Source organism: Budorcas taxicolor, chromosome 7 (genome assembly GCF_023091745.1).
Source record: "Budorcas taxicolor isolate Tak-1 chromosome 7, Takin1.1, whole genome shotgun sequence".
In the NCBI taxonomy this organism is placed as follows: domain Eukaryota; kingdom Metazoa; phylum Chordata; class Mammalia; order Artiodactyla; family Bovidae; genus Budorcas; species Budorcas taxicolor.
In genome coordinates, this window is record NC_068916.1 from 96,929,615 (window position 1) to 96,953,364 (window position 23,750).

Genomic DNA, 23,750 nt, shown 5'->3' on the forward strand with positions numbered 1-23,750 from the left:
TAATCACGATGGTGTGATCACTCAGCTAGAGCCAGACATCCTGGAATGGGAAGTCAAGTGGGCCTTAGAAAGCATCACTACAAACAAAGCTAGTGGATGTGATGGAATTCCAGTTGAGCTACTTCAAATCCTGAAAGATGATGCCGTGAAAGTGCTGCACTCAATATGCCAGCAAATTTGGAAAACTCAGCAGTGGCCACAGGACTGGAAAAGGTCAGTTTTCATTCTACTCCCAAAGAAAGGCAATGCCAAAGAATGCTCAAACTACTGCACAATTGCACTCACCTCACATGCTAGTAAAGTCATGCTCAAAATTCTCCAAGCCAGACTTCAGCAATACGTGAACCATGAACTCCCTGATGTTCAAAGCTGGTTTTAGAAAAGGCAGAGGAACCAGAGATCAAATTGCCAACATCCGCTGGATCATGGAAAAAGCAAGAGAGTTCCAGAAAAACATCTGCTTCTGCTTTAATGAAGTGAAGAGGAACTAAAAAGCCTCTTGATGAAAGTGAAAGTGGAGAGTGAAAAAGTTGGCCTAAAGCTCAACATTCAGAAAATGAAAATCATGGCATCTGGTCCCATCACTTCATAGGAAATATATGGGGAAACAATGGAAATAGTGTCAGACTTTATTTTTTGGGGCTCCAAAATCACTGCAGGTGGTGATTGCAGCCATGAAATTAAAAGATGCTTGCTCCTTGGAAGAAAATCTATGACAAACCTAGACAGCATATTAAAAAGCAGAGATATTACTTTGCCAACAAAGGTCCATTTAGTAAAGCTATGGATTTTCCAGTAGTCATATGTGGATGTGAGAGCTGGACTTGTAAAGAAAGCTGAGAACCAAAGAAATGATGCTTTTGAAATGTGGTTTTGGAGAAGACTCTTGAGAGTCCCTTGAACTGCAAGGAGATCCAATCAGTCCATCCTAAAGGAAATTAGTCCTGAATATTCATTGGAAGGAATGATGCTAAAGCTGAAACTCCAATACTTTGGCCACCTGAAGCAAAGAATTAACTCATTTGTAAAGACCCTGATGCTGGGAAAGATTGAAGGCAGGAAGAGAAGAGGACAACAGAGGATGAGATGGTTGGATGGCATCACCAACTCAATGGACAAGAGTCGAGTAAACTCCAGGAGTTGATTATGTACAGGGAGGCCTGTTGTGCTGCAATCCATGGGGTCGCAGAGTCAGACAGGACTGAGCGACTGAACTGAACTGATAGTACTTTGCTGATAATCTCTTGGCTTAATTCCACTTTGATTTCCAAATTGTGTGGTTATTTATCTCTTTGTCTAGATTATAAACACCTTGAAAGCAGAAATCAAAAAACAAACCAGCTATACTTTCTGCTTAAATGAGAATTGATAAACGTCTGCTGAATTGGATTGAATTAATTTGAATTGATTGTAAGTTGTAAATGTAAGAAAAACCTGAGTTACCAAAGAGTTAATTAGCAAGTCACTTCAAACTCTGAGTGTTTTTCATAGTCACCATGGTTTCCCATATGGTTCTAAATTCAAGCCAATTTGATCTTTCTAAATTTCTCTTCTACCATAACTTAAAAGTTTGACAATATTACCACCCATTTCTATCCTGTGTAGGGGTTGCAGACTAGGAATATGAGGCTTTCAGGGTATGAAATGGAGTGCAAATACCAAATCATATTATTTATACATAGCCAAATATGGATATACAAAGCTATAGATACAGTAATTAATGTAAATATAACAAGTCATATGGGAAATTTATATACCAAATTCATAAAAAAAATATTACTTTAAGAAACATTTTTTATCCTTTCTCCCTCATTATTGCTTTCATTTTATAGTTATTGTCCTTAATTATAACTTTCATTGGCTTCATGTCAAATAAAATATAGTGTGCTTTGGACTGAATTTGGGAGCTGGATAATTTCTTGGTAGAAATATATACCTATGTAGTGAAGGTAACTTTCTCAGGAACTTGATTGAAATTGGCTACTTCAATGCTAAATATATTATAGCCAGAAAATATTTTAGTCATTTTCTGTACCATCATGCAACAGTCTTTTGAAAAAATAAAAATTAATGCTATTTCTTAATACTTTTTTTTTTTTTTTTAGATGAAGGGACCTGTATAGGCAGTTTTGTATAGCTAGCCCCAGGTTAGTAATTTAATCATCTTTAGAGCTAACCTTGGAATTATTAACTTTTATTTTGTATATAACTACAGATCATTGGACAACTTTTACCAGTATGAAATAATCTCTTGTATATACTTATATTAACTGTATTTTCCATTACATACTGTTTCTAATTTGGAAGAAAGACAAATTACTGAGCAAAATATTTTTATGTTTGGAAACCCTCTTAAATGTTGAAATTTGTATGACCAAATATCAGTAGCTTTCAACAATGTTAACTGTGATCCAAGAGAAGGGGTAGTTGTGCACTGTGACTCATGTACACAAAAACGTGTACAAAAATGCAACAAAGTTTTGTAAAATAGTGCTTACCCTTATGATGTAAAATGCATTGGAGTTATTTTCTTTTATTTTTTTAATTAATTAATTAATTTTTTTTTACTTTACAATATTGTATTGGTTTTTGCCATACATCAACATGAATCTACCACGGGTGTACACATGTTCCCCATCCTGAAACCCCCTCCCACTTCCCTCCCAGTACCCTCCCTCTGGGTCATCCCAGGGCACCAGCCCCAAGCATCTTGTATCCTGCATCAAACCTGGATTGGCAATTAGTTTCTTATATGATATTATACATGTTTCAATGCCATTCTCCCAAATCATCCCACCCTCGCCCTCTCCCACAGAGTCCAAAAGACTGTTCTATACATCTGTGTGTCTTTTGCTGTCTCACATACAGGGTTATCCTTACCATCTTTCTAAATTCCATATATATGCGTTAGTGTACTGTATTGGTGTTTTTCTTTCTGGCTTACTTCACTCTGTATAATCGGCTCCAGTTTCATCCACCTCATTAGAACTGATTCAAATGTATTCTTTTTAATGGCTGAGTAATACTCCATTGTGTATATGTACCACAGCTTTCTTATCCATTCATCTGCTGATGGACATCTAGGTTGCTTCCATGTCCTGGCTATTATAAACAGTGCTGTGATGAACATTGGGGTACATGTGTCTGTTTCAATTCTGGTTTCCTCGGTGTGTATGCCCAACAGTGGGATTGCTGGGTCATAAGGCAGTTCTATTTCCAGTTTTTTTAAGGGATCTCCACAATGTTCTCCATAGTGGCTGTACTAGTTTGCATTCCCACCAACAATGTAACAGGGTTCCCTTTTTTCCACACCCATTCCAGCATTTATTGCTTGTAGACTTTTGGATCACAGCCATTCTGACTGGCATGAAATGGTACCTCATTGTGGTTTTGATTTGCATTTCTCTGATAATGAATGATGTTGAGCATCTTTTCATGTGTTTGTTAGCCATCTGGAGTTATTTTCTATTAAATACTCTTTTTTTTAATGCTTATCATACACTGAATTGATTTCACAATTCTTAATGAGTGATAAGTATCAGGGCGTTTTTGTTTTTGTTTTTTAATGTCATAAACGTTAGAATAAAGACAGTCTTAATTAGACCTGCTGCTGCTGCTAAGTCGCTTCAGTCGTGTCTGACTCTGTGCGACCCCATAGACGGCAGCCCACCAGGCTCCTCTGTCCCTGGGATTCTCCAGGCAAGAATACTGGAGTGGGTTGCCATTTCCTTCTCCAGTGCATGAAAGTGAAAAGTCAAAGTGAAGGCATTCAGTCATGCCCAACTCTTCACGACCTCATGGACTGTAGCCCACCAGGCTCCTCCATCCATGGGATTTTCCAGGCAAGAGTGCTGGAATGGGGTGCCATTGCCTTCTCCTAATTAGACCTGAGTGGTCCTTAAATGAGGGCATCCCAGGTCGTGCAAGTGGTAAAGAACCAGTCTGCCAATGCAGGAGACATAAGAGACATAGGTTAAATTCCTGGGTTTGAAAAAATCCCCTAGAGGAGGGCATAGCAACCCCCTCTAGGATGCTTGCCTGGAGAATCCCATGGACAGAGGAGTCTTACAAGCTGCAGTCCATAGGTTTGCACAGAGTCAGACACAACTGATGCTACTTAGCACACACATGGTCCTTAGACATATCCGTTTCTTCAGAAATTTCTTACATTTCCAAAAATCAGTACTTCATACTTCAGTGAAACTATAAGGTTTATGGTTATAGAGGTCAATGTTTTGCATGTAAAAGAAATGTAGTACAGATATTTTATGTTTTGGGTATGTGGTATGTTAACTTTGAGCAGAACTATACCATCAGACAACTGTTATTTACAGAAAAAATTACCTGAAATTTCTTCCCCCACAAAGATGAGAGTTCTTGAGATATGTTTATTTCAAGATAGATAGGAGATAGAGATAATGGGGTGGGAGGGGGGCACTATTAGATGAAATTGAGCAAAGATAAAAGTAGTATAACTAATCTCTCCTTCCCTAGTCCTAGCAAACAGGATCATCTGGCCAAGCCTTTAATTTAATTCAGTACCTATTCTTTTTTTTTTTAATTTTCTCTATTTTTTTTCAGTTTTACTTTGTATTTTATTTTATTCTTAATTGAAGTATAATTGACATAATACTGTATTAATATACAACATAGTGATCTGATATTTTTATAGATTATACACCACCCAAAATTCTTATATTGACTGTATTCCCTGCGCTGTACAGTACGGCCCTGTGACTTGTTTCTTTTAAAACTGGTAGTTTGTACCTCTTAATCCCATTCACTTATTTTGCCCCTGCCCCAATCCCTCTCCCTTCTGTCTGTATCTGTGAGTCTCTCTTTCTTTTTTTTAATTAACTTTTATTGGAGTGTAGTTGATTTACAATGTTGTGTTAGTTTCTGCTCTACAGCAAAGTAAGAGTTAGTCACTCAGTCATGTCCAACTCTTTGTGACCCCGTGGACTGGAGCCCACCATACTTCTCTATCCATGGAATTCTCCAGGCAAGAATACTGGAGCAAGTTGCCATTTCATTCTCCAGGGGATCTTCCCAACCCAGGGATCGAACCTGGGTCGCCTGCATTGCAGGCAGATTCTTTATTGTCTGAGCCACCAGAGAATCAGTTATACCTATACATATATCCACTCTTTTAGATTCTTTTCTCATATAAGTAATTATAGAATATTGAGTCGAGTTCCCTGTGCTATATAGTAGGTCCTTATAAGCTACTTATTTTATTTACAGTAATGTGCATATATCAATCCCAATCTCTCTTTCCTCCCCACCTTGGTAACTAAGTTTATTTTCTTCATCTGTAACTCTTTTTTTGTTTTGTAAATAAGTTCATTTGTACCATTTTTTTTAGATTCCACGTATAAGTGGTATCATGATATTTGTCTCTGACTTATAAGAAACAAGGAAAGACACTACATAATGATCAAGAGAGGTCACCTGTGTGCTGAATGTCTTCAAGGTAGCAACAGTGACATGCTCTGTGTTGTCTGTACAGGCAGAGAAGAATCCACAGTGAGCCTATGTATCACACTCTGTTACATGGGTAACAAACTCCCAGTGATTTCAGACTTTGATGAAGGAGCTTTTGCAAATCTTCCCTGGTTCCTCCTAGTGCTCAACCTGAGTGTTTTGGGGCTCAAGGACAAGCTGAGTGACAGGCACCATTCCATATTAATAAAGATTCTTCTTCTCCAGTACTGATGATATTGTTGTGTACAAATTATATGCCAGATTCCCTTTTCCCTTGTAATAGTTATTTCCCTGGAGGCTTGCCTTCTCATAAAAGCTGCCTTGGTAGACCTCTATAACAGGAGTCCTAAAGTGCATTCAATTCAGGACTGGGGCTCCTGCTACATTCTTCAAGTAATATTTTTAAATGGTCTTTAACCCCAGGGATGGACAGTCTTTTCATTAGAAAAAAACTGAGCCTTTTCCTAGGCTTGATTCTGAGAGATGCTGAGCCCCACATAGTAAATGGCTAAGAGCCACCCGTGTAAAAACTTTCCAGAAGTTCTGTTAACAGAAGTAGTGTAATCAATCTTGATTTAGTCTGTCATTGTCAACCTGACGTGTGAAAAGTTATTTCCTTTGAGAAGAACCTTCTTCATTCCCTCACAGTGGTACCACTTAGGGAGGCAGAAAAACTGATGATGTAGCCCACAAAATTTGAAGTCAGACAGAGATTAAAAGGGCAATTAGTTCACATAGTAGTTAAATAAACTTGGTCAAGTTACTTAACCTAATTTTCCTCATCTGATAGCATGTGTTTATTATAAGAATTACATAAGATTGTTTGGGTCTGTGCTTAAAAAATAAGTGCTTAAGAACATTAGCTGTTATCATTTTCATCATGATCATTATTCATGCTGGCCTTTAACAAAGCTCCTTGGCATTCTGGAAAACTCCCCTTCAGGGCTTGGGACTCAGAGTGAACCGAAGTCTATCCCTGAACTGATTTTCCAGGCCATAACATCAGCTATATCCATTTTGTCTACAGAGTCAAATAATTAGAAGAGTATATTCCAGATCCCCCTGTCCTTATTGTGGGTTGTGAAACATTAACAACAGATTTCTGTCTATATATCAATTTCAAAAACAAATTATTTCCTGGTGACGTTTACAGCTTTGTACTTTCCTTTCCAGATGTTTATCTTTATCTCACTACCTTTTCTCAGAATTCATGAGCCAAAATATCCTAAATTGCATTTCTCAAAGCACGGCCCCAACATCACTTTGAGAAGGGAAATACATTTGTCAAAATTTAGATTCCTGGGCTTTACCCTGAACTTATGAATCAGAATACTAAGAGGCAGGCCTGAAAAATAAATATAATATATCTTTCAGCATTTTCCTATCATGATTGAGATGCAGGGAGTTTGTGTCCAACTTTGAGCAGCACCATCCTACTACACAAACAGGCTGAGAACCAAGAAATCAAATCATCGCTAACTCAGCCTTATTTTAAAAGGGCCAGAAAAGCTAAAGCTAAGCTTGACATGGCTCACCAGGTAGAAGTGGCCTTCTAAGATCTGGCTTTTCCTGTTGTCACATGTTATGAGGAAAAGGATATGAATGAAGCAGTTACAAAGTGGTCGATATTTCCACTCACAGTCCCATATATTTATTACACATGACACTGGGAAGGACTTACAGATGAACTGCCAGTTTGAATGGCCCTCAAATTTACTTCTAGGACAGTGTTGTTGAAATCCTGGCTGATTTGGTAGCTGTCCTAATAATTTCTGCTTCCCACATCCTGCACCCACCAGGATTTCATCCATCTTAATGCTAAAAGTGGCCTCCTCTTCTATTCGTGTGTATTAATTATGGGAATCTAAGTTGCCGTACCTTTTTTTTTTCCCCTTGCAATCTAAGCCACCATAAAACATTTCACTATGGCAACCATTTGTTTGCAGTGAGCCCCTATTTCACGTCCTGTGTCTCTTACCATCTGTGAAAGTTTTCATCCTTACAACACATGAGCAGAACTTTTCTACACTCTGATATATCTTAAGAAATCTCATTCTTATTGTCATGTAACTCTCCCTGGCTTTGGGCACCTATTTACACAACACCAAGCATCCCCCATTCCCGGTTGTAAACATTATCTGCCTTGAGAGGCTAGACATTTTTTTCTATGGTACCTGCAGGCTTCCAACAACACCCTTGTCCCTCTTCTTCCCATTTCTACCCCCTTTTACAATACCTGAGTGGGACATTTCAACCAGTGACAAAAGTCATTTCCCCTAAGGCTAATAGAGACCTCTCTGATCTCTCAGGGAAGACCATCACTTTTCTCCTAGAGACCAAAGAGCCTTTCCAACTACCTGCAGCAATGTCTTGAACCCAGTTTTCTAGTGCCATGCCCAGGCTTGGAGCTATATAAATAATCTCTGACAGTGTGCAACATTCTCTTCATGGCCCTGCCACTAAACCCTTGGAAGTTAGTCTCTAATCTTCGAGTAGGAATTAATCCATGCTGCAAACAGATGTGTGCTAGTAATCCTATGCTGCTGCTGCTGCTGCTGCGAATTACTAATTATCCAAACAAGCCCAAAGAATAAAATTCCTGTTTCATAGGCCACACCAGCCTGTAGACTAAGAAAGCATCATCATGGCAGTATATTATTTCTCCACTTTGGCTTCCTCTCCTGGCTGTGGAATTTCCACCCTTCCTTCTAGGTGCTCGTAAACAGCCATCTCAGTTCTCAAGCTCCCATGTTGCTTCTGCCAATTCCCCCTTTGTTGCTCTGGTCCTGACAGCTGGCCCCAGATGACTTATGAGCACCCCTCCTCACCAGCAGGGAAGGCAGGGCCATTTCACACTGATGCCTCCAGGAATCTGAGGTACTTGAGGTGCTCCAGTTGGCCAGAGAGGCCCTTCTCCCCTATGGCAGAGTCACAGCCTGGGAGGAAGAGGCTGTGCTGCCTAATGGTTAATATATCACCTCCCAGAAACATTGGCAAAACTTGCCTAGCACTTTGTTTCTAAAACTTGTAAAGCACTTTGTTTTTGTTTTTCTCAAGGCTTTCTGCTCCACAGTTCTATTTTTTTCTGGCCAAGCAGTTCGTCTAAGAGATGCACCAAGCTGTGTTCCCTCCTTTTCTGACAGAAAGGCTTGGCTGATGGAGCAAGGAGGCTATTAAAGTTTCTGTGCAAATATATTCTCAACACATCTACCCCATCAGTGTCATAGACATATTCAGTCTTTTCAAGCTTTGAGAATAAGCAGCGTTTTATTCATGCTTAACTCTCCCTTTCCGTCAACTCTGCTTTACTGACTTCCATAAAGGACAGTCAACTCTCTGTGTCCATGGATGCTGCACCCTCAGAATTCCATCCAAGTTTGGTTGAATTTGCTGATACAGCACCCCGATATGGCAGGCCAACTGGACTACCCCATCTTATCATATGTAAGGAACTTGAACATTCACACATTTTGATATCTGTGGGGGTCCTTGAAGCAATTTCCTAAGGACGCTGAGGCAAGACTACACACCAAATCCAATACTTAGTTGAAGGTACAGTTGACCCTTGGACAACACAGGAGTGAACTGCATGGGAAAATACTACTTTCAACAATAGTACTGAAATTTACTACATTCAGTAGTAAATAGTATAGTACTACATGATCTGTGTTTGGTTGAATCTGCTGGTGTGGAATCATGGATATGGAAGGATCATGAATATGATGGAGGGCTGACTATAAGTTTGATGAGAGAAATTTTCACATATTGAAGTACAGAGAAGTCACTTATATAAAATCTAGCTTAAAATGTATGCTACCTAGAACAGCCTGTTACATGGACTATCAAACTTGCATTGATATCTGCTTTAACCATGGAAGAAGAGGATGTATTTAAAACATCAAAATGGAGTGCCCATGATTCAGATATCCAAAATGGAGGCAGATGGCCATTGTGAATGTGATTTCAGACACATTCCTGTATCACTTAGATATCCCTTTTCTGAAATCTATCTAACTCGGATACCACCCACTGTTCTCAAAACCTTATGGTCCCATGGTCTCGCCTGTAACTATGCTGTCATTTCAAATGGCAACCAGTACTGTCTTAATAAGCATACTTCTTGCCAGCTCCAATCTTGCTACTGCTGCTGCTGCTAAGTCGCTTCAGTCGTGTCTGACTCTGTGCAACCCCACACAGAGATGGCAGCCCACCAGGCTCCCCCATCCCTGGGATTCTCCAGGCAAGAACACTGGAGTGGGTTGCCATTTCCTTCTCCAATGCATGAAAGGGAAAAGTGAAAATGAAGTTGCTCAGTCATGTCCGATGCTAGTGGTTTGTAAACTCTGATTTACAACTCTCAGAAACTGATAGTATCAAATAAGCATTGTTAAAACCCTACCACCCCTGGCTAACCTTTACTGTCAATTCTTTGAAACTGCATCTTTAGGGCTGGTTATGTTCCTTCACTATAGCTTCTGATTATCCTCAAGCACAAACCCTAAAATCCATACACAGTCTCTAAGTTCAAGTACAAAGGTTCGTCTCAGGACAAACCCCAAAGTGATGTAGTGTTTCTTAATATGGCTGTAGTGTCTACTGGGTGTCACCCCCTGGACAGGCTAGCTGGATGGCAGCACAATATGGGGGCCCACATGGTCAGCTTTGCTATAGCTCCACTTGCTCCCTATTCTATCTGGACACAGCCCCACAGTCAACATTGAATTCTGAAGTCAGTGAGGACTTCGGCCTGTCTTCATTCTGAAGTTGTACTCTTATGTAACTGAATCCAGTTCTTCACCATTAATTCAACGGAGCTTCCAAAACATGTCAAGCATATTCTTAGGAAGTGTCCTGGGATGGAGCAGCAGGGTCCTGGCTTTCAGGCTCTGGAGGCGGTGATGGCACGGCTTCTTTTTTCTGGGCTGCCAGGAACTCATGAATTGCTCATTCAATCTGTGGTCTGAAGATGTGGTTCAGTTTGGGACCCACCACCTGGGAAATAATTCTGTCCACTCTCCAGCTTCCAGCACCCCTGACTGAACCACACTCTGCCTCAGACCATTTTGCAATTGGTTTTTGTATACCTAACATAATTTTGTGAGTTTGGTCTTTATAAAGTAAAAGCCTCCCGCCCCCATCTTGTAGTTCAGCAGAACACAATTCAATTGCTTCTTGAATCTGTGCTTCTTGGGCATAGTCTTCAGTTTGGCTCAAGTAAAATTCTTTTCTATTCCTATTATAGATTGCTTATTGATTATTTTCATCAAAAAGTTATATGTGGATTTTAGACTGTATGGAGGGTTGGCAGTCCTAACACCTGCATTGTTCAAGGATCAACTGTACAGTCTTGCGTAATTTACTATTTTTTTTTTTAGAGAGTATAAAATGCTCAAAGCTGGTACATTAGTTGACCTATTAGTACATGTATGCTCATTATATCCGACTCTTTGTGACCCCATGAACTGCAGTCTGCCAGGTCCTCTGTACATGGAATTTTCCAGGCAAGAATACGGGAGAGGCTGCCATTTCCTCCTCCAGGGGGTCTTCCTGACCCAGGGATCAAACCTGCATCTCTTGTGTTTCCTGCATTCTTTACCACTGTGCCACCTGGGAAGCCCCAGTTACCTATTGGTGTGTAGCAAATTACTCCCCAACTCCAACTAGTGATTGATAACAACAAACATTTATCTCACAGTTTCTGGGGGTTGGGAATCTGGGTGCAGTTTAGCTATGTGGGTCTATATTATAGCATCTCCTGAGGATACAATCAAGGTGTTACCAGGTCCACAGTTATCTAGCAGGTCAGCTGGGGAGGATCTGCTTCCAATTTACTCACATAGCCACTGGCAGATTTCAGATCTTTGCTGGCTCTTGGGTGAAAATGTCAGTTTCTCATCAAATATATCCGTACATGAGGTTTCTTACAGGTCAGCTGGCCTCCAGTGAGATCTCCAAGAAGCAGAGGGAGAAACAGAGAGACAGACTTGGAGACAGACAGAGGGAGAGACAAAGAGAAACAAAGGGAAGTACTGAGAAATCCTATCCCTGGGGGTTTTATGTATACATGAGTTAATTATAATTTGAAAATATTTCAGGATAGAGTTATTTTGTATGTTTACTAGAAAATTCTAATGAGTGCTGAGCTAAAGTAAAACTCTTAAACGACACATGACAACTATGTGAATATTAATTTATTGCCATAACACTGAACAGCAAAATCCAAAATATATCCAAAGTAATTGGCTGTTTTAAATCACATGTTTGCAAAACAGCCTGTGATTAAACTGTAAACTGTTTGTTGGCTTGGCATTGGAAAAATTGGACAGTTTTATACTGAAATGTTTTTACAAAATATTTCTGCTAAAAATAAGAACTTTTCCTCAAATATTTTGTAAAAGCTATGCCACAAACAGACCCACCAACTTCATGCTTCAAAATTTCTACTTTATTGTGGTAGGCTAAAGTATGTCCCCCACCAGATTTGTCACCTTCTAATTCCTGGAATCTGAGAATGTTACTTTACACTCAAAGTTCCTGCAAAAGGAACTTTGCAGATGTGATCAAATTAAAGATCTTGAGATGGGAAAATAATTCTGGAGTATATGAATTGGCCCAATGTAATCACAAGAAAAAGAAATGCAAAAAGGCAAAATGGTTGTCTGAGGAGGCCTTACAAATAGCTGTGAAAAGAAAAGCTAAAGTGTAAGGAAAAAAGGAAAGATATACCCATTTGAGTACAGACTTCCAAAGAATAGCAAGGAGAGATAAGAAAGACTTCCTCAGTGATTAATGCAAAGAAATAGAGGAAAACAATAGAATGGGAAAGACTAAAGATCTCTTCAAGAAAATTAGAGATACCAAGGGAACATTTCATGCAAAGATGTGCACAATGAAGGACCGAAATGGTATGGACCTAACAGAAGCAGAAGATATTAAGAAGTGCTGGCAAGAATACATGGAAGAACTATACAAAAAAGAGCTTCATTATGCAGATAACCATGATGATGTGATCACTGGACACAGGCTCACATTCCAGGATGCCAAGTCAAATGGGCCTTAGGAAGCAGCACTATGAACAAAGCTAGTGGAGGTGATGTAATTCCAGTTGAGCTATTTCAAATCCTAAAAAATGATGCTGTGAAAGTGCTGCACTCAATATGCCACCAAATTTGGAAAACTCAGCAATGGCCACAGGACTGGAAAAGGTCAGTTTTCATTCCAACCCTAAGAAAGGCAAGGCCAAATAATGCTCAAACTACTGCACAATTGCTGTCATCTCACACGCTAGCAAATTAATGCTCAAAATTCTCCAAGCCAGGCTTCAACAGTAAATGAACCATGAACTTCCAGATCTTCAAGCTGGATTTAGAAAAGGCAGAGGAACCAGAGATCAAATTGCAAACATCTGTTGGATCATTGAAAAGCAAGATAATTTCAGAAAAGCATCTACTTCTGCTTTATTGACTATGCCAAAGCCTTTGACTACGTGGATCACAATAAACTGGAAAATTCTGAAAGAGATAGGAGTACCAGGCCACCTGACCTGCTTCCTGAGAAATCTGTGTGCCGCTCAAGAAACAACAGTTAGAACTGGACATGGAACAACAGACTGGTTCCAAATAGGAAAAGGAGTACGTCAAGGCTGTATATTGACACTCTGCTTATTTAACTTATATACAGAGTACATCATGTGAAATGTCAAGCTGGATGAAGCACAAGCTGGAATCAAGATTGCCAGGAGAAATGTCAATAACCTCAGATATGCAGATGACACCACCCTTATGGCAAAAAGTGAAGAAGAACTAAAGAGCCTCTTGATGAAAGTGAAAGAGGAGAGTGAAAAAGCTGGCTTAAAGCTCAACATTCAGAAAACTAAGATCGTGGCATCTGGTCCCATCACTTCATGGCAAATAGATGGCAACAGTGAGAGACTTTATTTTGGGGGAGTGACTGCAGCCATGAAATTAAAAGACGCTTGCACCTTGGAAGAAATGCTATGACCAACCTAGATAGCATATTAAAAAGCAGAGACATTACTTTGCCGACCAAGTTCCGTCTAGTCAAAACTATGGTTTTTCCAGTAGTCATGTATAGATGTGAGAGTTGGGCTATAAAGAAAGCTGAGTGCTGAAAAATTGATGCTTTTGAACTATGGTATTGGAGAAGACTCTTGAGAGTCCATTAACTGTAGGAGATGAAACCAGTCAATCCTAATGGAAATCAGTCCTGAATATCCATTGGAAGGACTGATGCTGAAGCTGAAACTCCAATACTTAGGCCATCTAATGCAAAAAAATTGACTCATTTAAAAAGATACTGATGCTGGGAAAGATTCAAGTTGGGAGGAGAAGGGGATGACAGAGGATGAGATGGCATCACTGACTCGATGGACATGAGTTTGAGCAAGCTCCAGGAGTTGATGATGAATAGGGAAGACTGGCGTGCTGCTGTCTGTGGGGTTTCAAAGAGTCAGACATGACTGAGGGACTGAACTGAATTTTCTGAATTACAAGGGTCCTTGTAAAGGAGACATAGAAGTTGTCAGTGTGAGCAGACAGTGATATGATGACAGTAGCATGGATCAAAGAGAGATTTGAAAAAGCTACATGGCTGGTTTCAGAGATAAAAGAAAGTGGCCACAGATCAAGGTATACTGGCAGGCTCTAGAAGCTATAGAAGCCAAGTAAATGAATTCTCCCACAGAACCTCGAAAAGAAACCACTCCTGCTGATCCCTTGACTTTGTCCAGTGAAATTGATTTTGAACTTTTGACTTAAATTGAAACAGAATAAATGTGTGTTTTTAAGTCCCCAAATAATTTATAATCGATTACAGCAATGAAAGGACATGAATACACTTCTAAAAGAAAAAATGATCTTTCAGTATTTTTCTAAGTATTTCATGGTGGATTGCACATCTAGAAGTCTTTGCAGCCCTGTTCTCCACATGTAAAGAAGGACACCACTTCTCCATGAATAAAGACCTGGACAAGTAGGCTATCCTCCTCAAGATGATCTGACCCTCCTCCAGGTGGAGGAAGGGCTCCTCTCTTAACTCAGTTGGTAAAACATCCACCTGCAGTGCAGCAGACCTGAGTTCAATCCCTGGATCGGGAAGATCCCCTGGAGACAGAAATGGCAACCCATTCCAGTATTCCTGCCTGGAAAAGCCCATGGACAGAGGCTTCGGTCCATGGGCTTGCAAGAACTGGACCTGACTTAGAGACTAAACCACTACTACCAGTTGAAGGTGGGCTGGAAGAGAGCAGAGCATCAGCTGTGTCACAGATGCTCCGTCAAGGGACAAAAGTAGAAGAGACTCTTATAGCAAGTCATCTTTGGACCCCCCAGTGGAAGACCCCAGGGAACACAAACCCCACTGTTTCTGTAACAACCCATGGATTTTAGCAGATTGTACAGTGGTTCTATCCCTGAAGAGAATTAGGATTATTCACCCATCTCTACAAATAGGGATCAATTAAGGAGAACAGAATGCATCCATGTGTCGCATGGCCCAGTTATGCACTCCAATCCTTCCATGAATTATTCATTACATGCTGAATTGACCATGAAATGAAATTTCAAATGAGGTTTCTGAAACTAAAGTCAGAGAGAGTGACTTGGAATGGAAAAATACTTGGAAGATGAAAGTACTTGGAATATGAAAGTCTGTACAAAATATGTATACTTCCCCCAAAAGCCTTCTCTACAGTCTCAGACAACCAGAGCTAATTTATGATTTACACTTAGTCTAGTCACTGTGGTCTTCATTATTTTATTTACAAGTAAAGACATTTTATTATAACATTTAGAGATCCAGTTATTTATGGGAGACAAATGGTAGAGAGATCCGTTCTTACAAAAATAGACCTGTCTTAAATAGACCTGTCTTCAAGTGAACCTCATATAATTTCCAGAACTGAAAGTGTGTGACAGCCTTGAAGCATGCAGCCAACTGTCAGGGAGTGAGGTTGGTAGGCAAAGGGCATTTTCAATGGCGTGGCTCTAATAGGCTCAACTTAGGAAAGGACTCAGGGCACAATGAGTGAAAGAATCTAAAGCTCAGCATGGAGCTACGTGCACCGCCTCCAGCTGTCTGACAGTGCAGCGCTATTCAGAGGCAGGCCTGCTGTGCCTGTTCTGTGGCAGGAGACACCCTTCAAATGTGGATGCCCAGCGTGATCACTGCTACCTCAACTGAAGAAAATTCTTGTTTTCTTCACAATCTGGCAGGGTCTTCTCCTGAATCCCACAGCACAACATCCCTTCATTTTTCGGGGTAAGAAAGAAGCCCCTGGTAACTCCACTCACTCATGATAAACCATGATAAATTGAAACCTCTGTTGAAAACACCTGTCTTCAGAAAGCCCTGTTCCCCATACAACAGTCCTTATGAAGACAGACTCAGGGACCATGATGCCTGCCATCATGGTTTTCTGAATTTTCCCTGGTCCTCAGGGTGTCCTTACCAAAAGTCCATGATATCATCATCACCTGAGGGACCCATACGCTACATTTCTTCTCTGAGCATAACCATCATCTGAACTGCTTAAAGCCCCTAAAGGATGCCATCTCAAGGCAAGAGACTAGTAGTTCTGAATTTAAAAGCCCAAACTCTCAAGGATGTCTAGTGGCTCCTGAGTTTTCCTTAAGTGAGCACCTTAGATACTCAATTTCTCATGTCACTTACAAATTCTTTAGGAAAACGTGCTATTAACTGGTATCCATATCTGCTTTACCCTGACTTTAGCCTACGCTGATCCAACCTAGGACATCAAAGTGAGTGAAAGTTGCTCAGTCGTGTCTGACTCTTTGCCACCCCATGGACTATACAGACCAAGGAATTCTCCAGGTCAGAATACTGGAGTGGGTAGCCTTTCCCTTCTCCAGGGGATCTCCCCAACCCAGGGATCAAATCCAGGTCTCCCATATCGCAGGCAAATTCTTTACCAGCTGAGCCACAAGGGAAGCCCATCAAAGATGAACCTAATTGTTCCAACTTTGGAGTGGAAACCATCCTACCTCTACACTGGGTCTGCATGGTCAGGATCTTGATTGCAGCCCTGGACACCTCCCTCAGGAGGAAGCAGGAGCTTCTGGTCATTAGAGACATGAGGATCCTATCTTCTATTTATAACATCTGCCAAATACTGTGGCTGCCTGCTAACCTGGCCAAGGACGAATGTGAAGGCAAAAAGACCAACAAAATGTCTTGTTGTCACTACTTACTTCTCAGACATCCCCATAGTCAACTTTGGCAGAGAGCTGCCTTTCCTCCATGATTTGCCATCACCTGGGTTGTGGTGGGCCTCTCACCAACATGCTGCCTTCATCCTGTACCTTATCTATCTGTTCTCACTACACTGTTCACCAAGGAAGTCTCCTTCTTCCATGTGCCATCCAGACACCCTAGCTATAATTATGGCTCCCAGCTTAAGATCTACTCTGACAGGCATTGTTCATATCCCTTGGCTTTCATATTTTCCAATCTACTAACCCTGAGATAGTAATACAAACCTAAAACCAGATGGAATATATTAACCCAGCCTTGTGGTGGAAAGAGCACTCTCTCAAACTGACCCCACAGTCAGGAAAAAAAAAAAAAAAAAAGAAATATGCGGCCAGAAAAGCAACTATGGGCAGGACAATCTACATAATTTGCAAGGCCCAGTGCAAACTAAAAATATGGGGCTGCTGGGAAAAAAAAAATTAGGAATTTCAAAATGATAACATCAGAGCATTACAGCAGGCACGGGCCTTTCTAAGCCCAGGGTTCCACACAGTTGCATAAGTTGCACACACATGAAGCCAGCCCTGATTGTGGGAGATTGTGTTCTACTTTCCAGATTACCGCTCTTCAAGGATTCATCAGAACATGCCAGGGCTTTCTCCTCAACAGTATACAAGAAGCCTTAGTCCATTCTAGCTGGAGAAGAGATGATGTAGTTTATGGATCTGAAATCTCCTCTGAGCTCTTGACCCAGCACTGCTACACCTGGGCTGGTACATTATAAAAGAAAAAAATTCCATCTGTGAAGAAGTTCCAGACACTTCCCATCTACTCTCAACTTGCTCAAGCTTGTTCCAGTCTGCAGTTTCTGCCTTCCTGGCTCCACAACCCAGCTTTGATATCTGATTCTGGCATCTCCTCTTTGATAACCATCCAGATGCCCCTTTCTGACTTCTCAGACTCTAGTCTCTGTCAATGGTTTCAGTTCTGCTGGCCCTGCAGGTTTTAACAGCCCACATTTTCCCTGAGAAACTTTCTAGTTCCTCTCCTAGTTCTATGTGACCTCACTGGCCAGACTCCTTCCTCTACTAACTGGGGAGTGATGTATAATCAGATGTAGCCTTGGTGTATCCGTGCATAATGTACCATATGAAGCCATGACCTAGTAGCTAATTTGACTCATTTAAAGAGTTGAGAAGAAACCGTTATCAAATTCTTTATACTTGTCTGTTTGCCTCTTTTTTGAAATTGTCTTCTCTAACTTTATGGTACTGTGCTCTCCTCATCTTTCTCCTGCCTCCCTGAAGTGTCTTCTCCTTTTTCTTTTCTAATTGGTCCTCCTTCTACTCTGTCTTCTATCACTAGCAGCACAGCTACCATCTTCTTACTTTATTTTGCTGTAAATGTTGGGATGGCCCAGAGTTCATCCCTGAGCTCTTATCTTTTCTATGACCTCTTATCTAACAATGATCTCCAAATTTTTATCTCCATCCCTGGTTTCATCCCAAATTCCAGACTTCTATATCACTGCCTTCTTCATGTCATGTATCTTCTCCCCATCAAATAGGCATGTAAGGGATACTCCCTGACTCTAAGAAAGACTATTATTCCCTCAGTCTTCCAGATCTCAATTAAAGTGAAGTCACTCAGTTGTGTCCGACGCTTTGTGACCCCATGGACTGTAGCCTACCAGGCTCCTCTGTCTATGGGATTTTCCAGGCAAGAATACTGGAGTGGGTTGCCATTTCCTTCTCCAGATCTTCCCAACCCAGGGATTGAGCCCTGGTCTCCTGCATTATAGGCAGATGCTTTACTGTCTGAGCCACCAGGGAAGTGAGCTCAGTCTTCCAGATCTCAATTAAAGGCACCATCAAATTTGTCAAGCCAGTCACCAAGCAGTCACCATTTATTCTGTTCTCTTCTTTATCCATTTAATCCAGTCCATCAATAATGCCTGCTGGTTCTACTTCTGAATTTACCTTTTATCAATACACTTTTTTCACCAAAGCCTCTGCCATCTCCCTGCTGGGCTCCATCAATTCCTCCCTGAATTATGGCAATAACTTTCAAAATACCTCCTTCTGATACTTTTTTCTGATAAATCTCTCCAAATACCATCAGAATGATTGCTTTAAAAATTAGGTCATTTATTTGCACCACTTAAAACTCTCCAGTGTCCTCCCATAGCATTTACAATGAAATCCCAGTGTTTTAACAATTCTCACACTTTCCTCCCCCACCTCAAGCCTTCACACTCTCCCACTGAATCAGTTTATTCAGTAACACTTCATTTCTCTATTTTCTAAATCACACCAAAGGGACTTTGTACATGCTTGGTCTCATTACTGGAATATTTTGCCCAGATCTTCACATAGTTGAAAGCTTTTCTCGTTATCATCTCTGCAAAGTATCTGCTGGGCATTCTATCAAATTTAGTGTGTCCTGATGCAGTCTGATTTCTCTGTATGATTTCTCCATCACCTCTTATCTCCTCCCTTTCTCCTGACTTCCTTATCGTCTGTCCCCTCTGTTTTGTCATACATGTATTAAGTGTTTGTTAATTAGGGAAGAGACCTTTTTTTAAATTATTTAATTGAAGGATATTTGCTTTACAATGTTGTGTTGGCTTCTGCCATACAACAACACAAATTAGCCACAAGTACACACATGTCCCCTCCATCCTGAACCTTCTCCCTCACCCCATCCCACCCCTCTAAGTTGTCACAGAGCACTAGGTTGAGCTCCCTGTGTTCATACAGCAGCTTCCCACTATCTATTTTACACATAGTAGTGTATATATGTTAATGCTCCTGGCTCAGTTCATCCCCCCACCTTCCCCTGCTGTATCCAAAGTCTGTTCTCTATGTCTGCATCTCTATTCCTGCACTGCAAATCGGTTCATTGGTACCCTTTTTCTAGATTCAGTACATATGTGTTAATGTATGAAATTTGCTTTGCTCTTCCTGACTTTTCACTCAGTTAAACAGACTCTAGGTTCATCCACCTCACTAGAATTGATTCAGATGCATTCCTTTTATGGCTGAATAAGAGTCCATTGCATATATGTACTGCAACTTCTTTATCCATTCATCTGCTGATGGACATCTAGGGTGTTTCCATGCCCCAGCTATTGTACATAGTGTTACTCTGAACATTGGGGTACGTGTGTCTTTTTCAGTTATGGCTTTCTCAGGGCATGTGCCCAGTAGTGGGATTGCTGGCCCATATGGTAGCTTTATCCTGTTTTTCTAAGGAAACTCCATATTGTTGTGCATAGTGGTTGTAGCAATTTCCATCCCAACCAACACTGCAGGAGGGTTCCCTCTTCTCTACACTCTCTCAGAATTTTTTGGTAGATTTTTTTGATAATGGCCCTCTGACCAGTATGAGGTGATACCTCCTTGGAGTTTTGATTTGCATTTCTCTAATAAAGAAAGAATTTTGAGCATTACTTTACAAGCATGTGAGATGAGTACAACTGTGCGGTCATTTGAGCATTCTTTGGCATTGCCTTTCTTTGGGATTGGAATGAAAACTGATCTTTTCCAGTCTTGTGGCCACTGATGAATTTGCCAAATTTGCCAACATATTGAGTACAGAACTATCACAGCATCATCTTTCAGGGTTTGAAATAGCTGCACTGGAATTCCATCACCTCCACTAGCTTTGTGAGTAGTGATGCTTTCTAAGGCCCACTTGACTTCACACTCCAGGATGTATGACTCTAGGTGAGTGATCACACCATCGTGATTATCTGGTTCGTGAAGATCTTTTTTGTACAGTTCTTCTGTGTATTCTTACCACCTCTTCTTAATATCTTCTGCTTCTGTTAGGTCCAGACCATTTCTGTCCTTTATTGAGCCCATCTTTGCATGAAATGTTCCCTTGATATCTCTAATTTTCTTAAAGAGATCTCTAGCCTTTCCCATTCTGTTCTTTTCCTCTATTTCTTTGCATTGATCACTGAAGAAGGCTTTCTTATCTCTCCTTGCTATTCTTCGGAACTCTGCATTCAGATGCTTATATCTTTCCTTTTCTCCTTGGCTTTTCACTTCTCTTCTTTTCACAGCTATTTGTAAGCCCTCCCCAGACAGCCATTTTGCTTTTTTGACTTTCTTTTCCATGGGGATGGTCTTGATCCCTGTCTCTTGTACAATGTCACGAACCTCCATCCATAGTTCATCAGGCACTCTGTCTATCAGATCTAGACCTTTAAATCTATTTCTCACTTCCACTGTATAATCATAAGGGATTTGATTTAGGTCATACCTGAATGGTCTGGTGGTTTTCCCTACTTCAATTTAATTCTGAATTTGGCAATAAGGAGTTCATGATCTGAGCCACAGTCAGCTCCTGGTCTTGTTTTTGCTGACTATATAGAGCTTCTCCATCTTTGGCTGCAAAGAATATAATCAATCTGATTTCAATGTTGACCATCTGGTGATGTCCATGTATAGAGTCATCTCACCATCTAGTAAAGTAATGCTCAAAATTCTCCAAGCCAAGCTTCAGCAATACGTGAACTGTGAACTTCCAGATGTTCAAGCTGGTTTTAGAAAAGGCAGAGGAACCAGAGATCAAATTGCCAACATCCACTGGATCATTGAAAAAGCAAGAGAGTTCCAGAAAAACATCGATTTCTGCTTTATTGATTATGCCAAAGCCTTTGACTGTGTGGATCACAATCAACTGTGGAAAATTCTGAAAGAGATGGGAATACCAGACCACCTGACCTGCCTCTTGAGAAACCTGTATGCAGGTCAGGAAGCAACAGTTAGAACTGGACATGGAACAACAGACTGGTTCCAAATAGGAAAAAGAGTACATCAAGGCTGTATATTGTCACCCTGCTTATTTAACTTATATGCAGAGTACTCATGAGAAAAACTGGACTGGAAGAAGCACAAGCTGGAATCAAGATTGCTGGGAGAAATATCAATAACCTCAGATATGCAGATGACACCACCCTTATGGCAGAAAAGTGAAGAAGAACTAAAGAGCCTCTTGATGAAAGTGAAAGAGAAGAGTGAAAAAATTGGCTTAAAACTCAACATTCAGAAAACGAAGATCACGGCATCCAGTCTCATCACTTAACGGCAAATAGATGGGGAAACAATGAAAACAGTGACAGACTTTATCTTGGAGGGCTCCAAAATCACTGCAGGTGGTGACTGAAGCCATGAAATCAGAAGACACTTGCTGCTTGGAAGAAAAGCTATGACCAACCTAGACAGCATATTAAAAAGCAGAGACATTACTCTGCCAACAAAGGTCCATCTAGTAAAGCTATGGTTTTTCCAGTGGTCATGTATGGATGTGAGAGTTGGACTATAAAGAAAGCGAGCACAGAAGAATTGGTGCTTTTGAACTGTGGTTTTGGAGAAGACTCTTGAGAGTCCAAGCAAGGAGATCCAACCAGTCAATCCTAATGGAAATCAGTCCTGAATATTCACTGGAAGGAATGATGCTGAAGCTGAAGCTCCAATACTTTGGCCAACTGATGTGAAGAGCTGACTCACTGGAAAAGACCCTGATGCTGGGAAAGAGTGAAGGCAGGAAGAGAAGGGGACGACAGAGGATGAGACGGCTGGATGGTATCACTGACTCAGTGGACATGAGTTTGAGTAAGCTCTGGGAGTCGGTGATGGACAAGGAAGCCTGGTGTGCTGCAGTCCATGGGGTCGCAAAGAAATGGACTCGACTGAATGAACTGAACTGAACTGAGCAGAACTAAGCAAGAATAACCAAGATCATAAAGCTCGCAAAGCTATAAGCATTTACTATCTGGCTCTTTACAGGAAAAGTTTGCTGATCCCTGCAATAATATATGCCAGGTCAAGTTGTCATTCAAATTTACAAGAACAGGCAGATATTATCTTTAATACTGAGGGAGCTAAAGTTGTGTGCCTCTCTTGAATGTGGAGGGGACACTACTTGAGAAAAAAATCAGTTAAGCAAAATGATGCAAAATGGAGAACTCCATAATTAGAGAAGCTAGGGTAAGAGTTTTTGTGGGCAATTCGAAGCTATTTAAATATAGGACTAAGAGTAAAAACTATAGCACTTTTATTAATGAAATAAAACATTCAGTAAGGGCAACAAACATTGATAATGTGACCAACAATAATCAGGGAGGGAAATAGGATTAAGTCCAAGTATACTCTTCTCCTCAGTAACAATCACAGCAAGTGTGTCAAGGTGATTCAATAGAAAAAAATTACTCCTTTTCAATAAATGGTGCCAGGTAACTGAATATCCACATGTAAAATGATTAAGGTGGACCCCTCCCTCACAACATACACAAAATTAATTAAGCATGTTTTAAAGACCTACTGTAAAGCTTATACTATAGAACTGTGAGAAGAATATGTAGATGTAAATCTCTGTGACCCTGGTTTAGGCAATGATTTCTTATATAAAACACCAAAAGCACAACTCATCAAAGAAAAAACAGGAATTCTTTTGAACTGAACTTCAGCCAAAATAGAAAACAACTGCTGTGCTTCAAGGAAACTATTATGAAAATGAAAAGATAACCCACAGAATGAGATAAAATATTTGCAAATCATTTATCTGATGAGGGCTTAGAATATAGAATACAAAAAGAATGAATAGTCTCAGGACCAGCCCGATATAGTTCTATTGTACAGATAACAAGACACTGAGTGGGTTTTGTTTTTGTTTTTCAGAAACAACAGGACAAAACTGCCAGTCATGCAACCAAAACTTGTGTAAAGAAGAAAATTTTGACCTCAGATAACATTAATACTTGGAATCAAAGTATCTCCCTTCCATGGAACAAAAGGACCAGGACATTACTGAAACCTGAACACCAGAACACTTTCAGAAGCAAAGGGTCTGCTGTCCCAGAAAATCTAATGGTGAAGTCTCCTTTACCATGAAGCAAAGTGAAGCGTTAGTTACTCAGTCATGTCCGACTGTTTGTGACCCCACAGTAGCTCTCTAGGTTCCTGTGTCCATGGAATTCTCGAGGCCAAATTCTGGGGTGGATAGCCATTCCTTTCTTCCTTCCTACT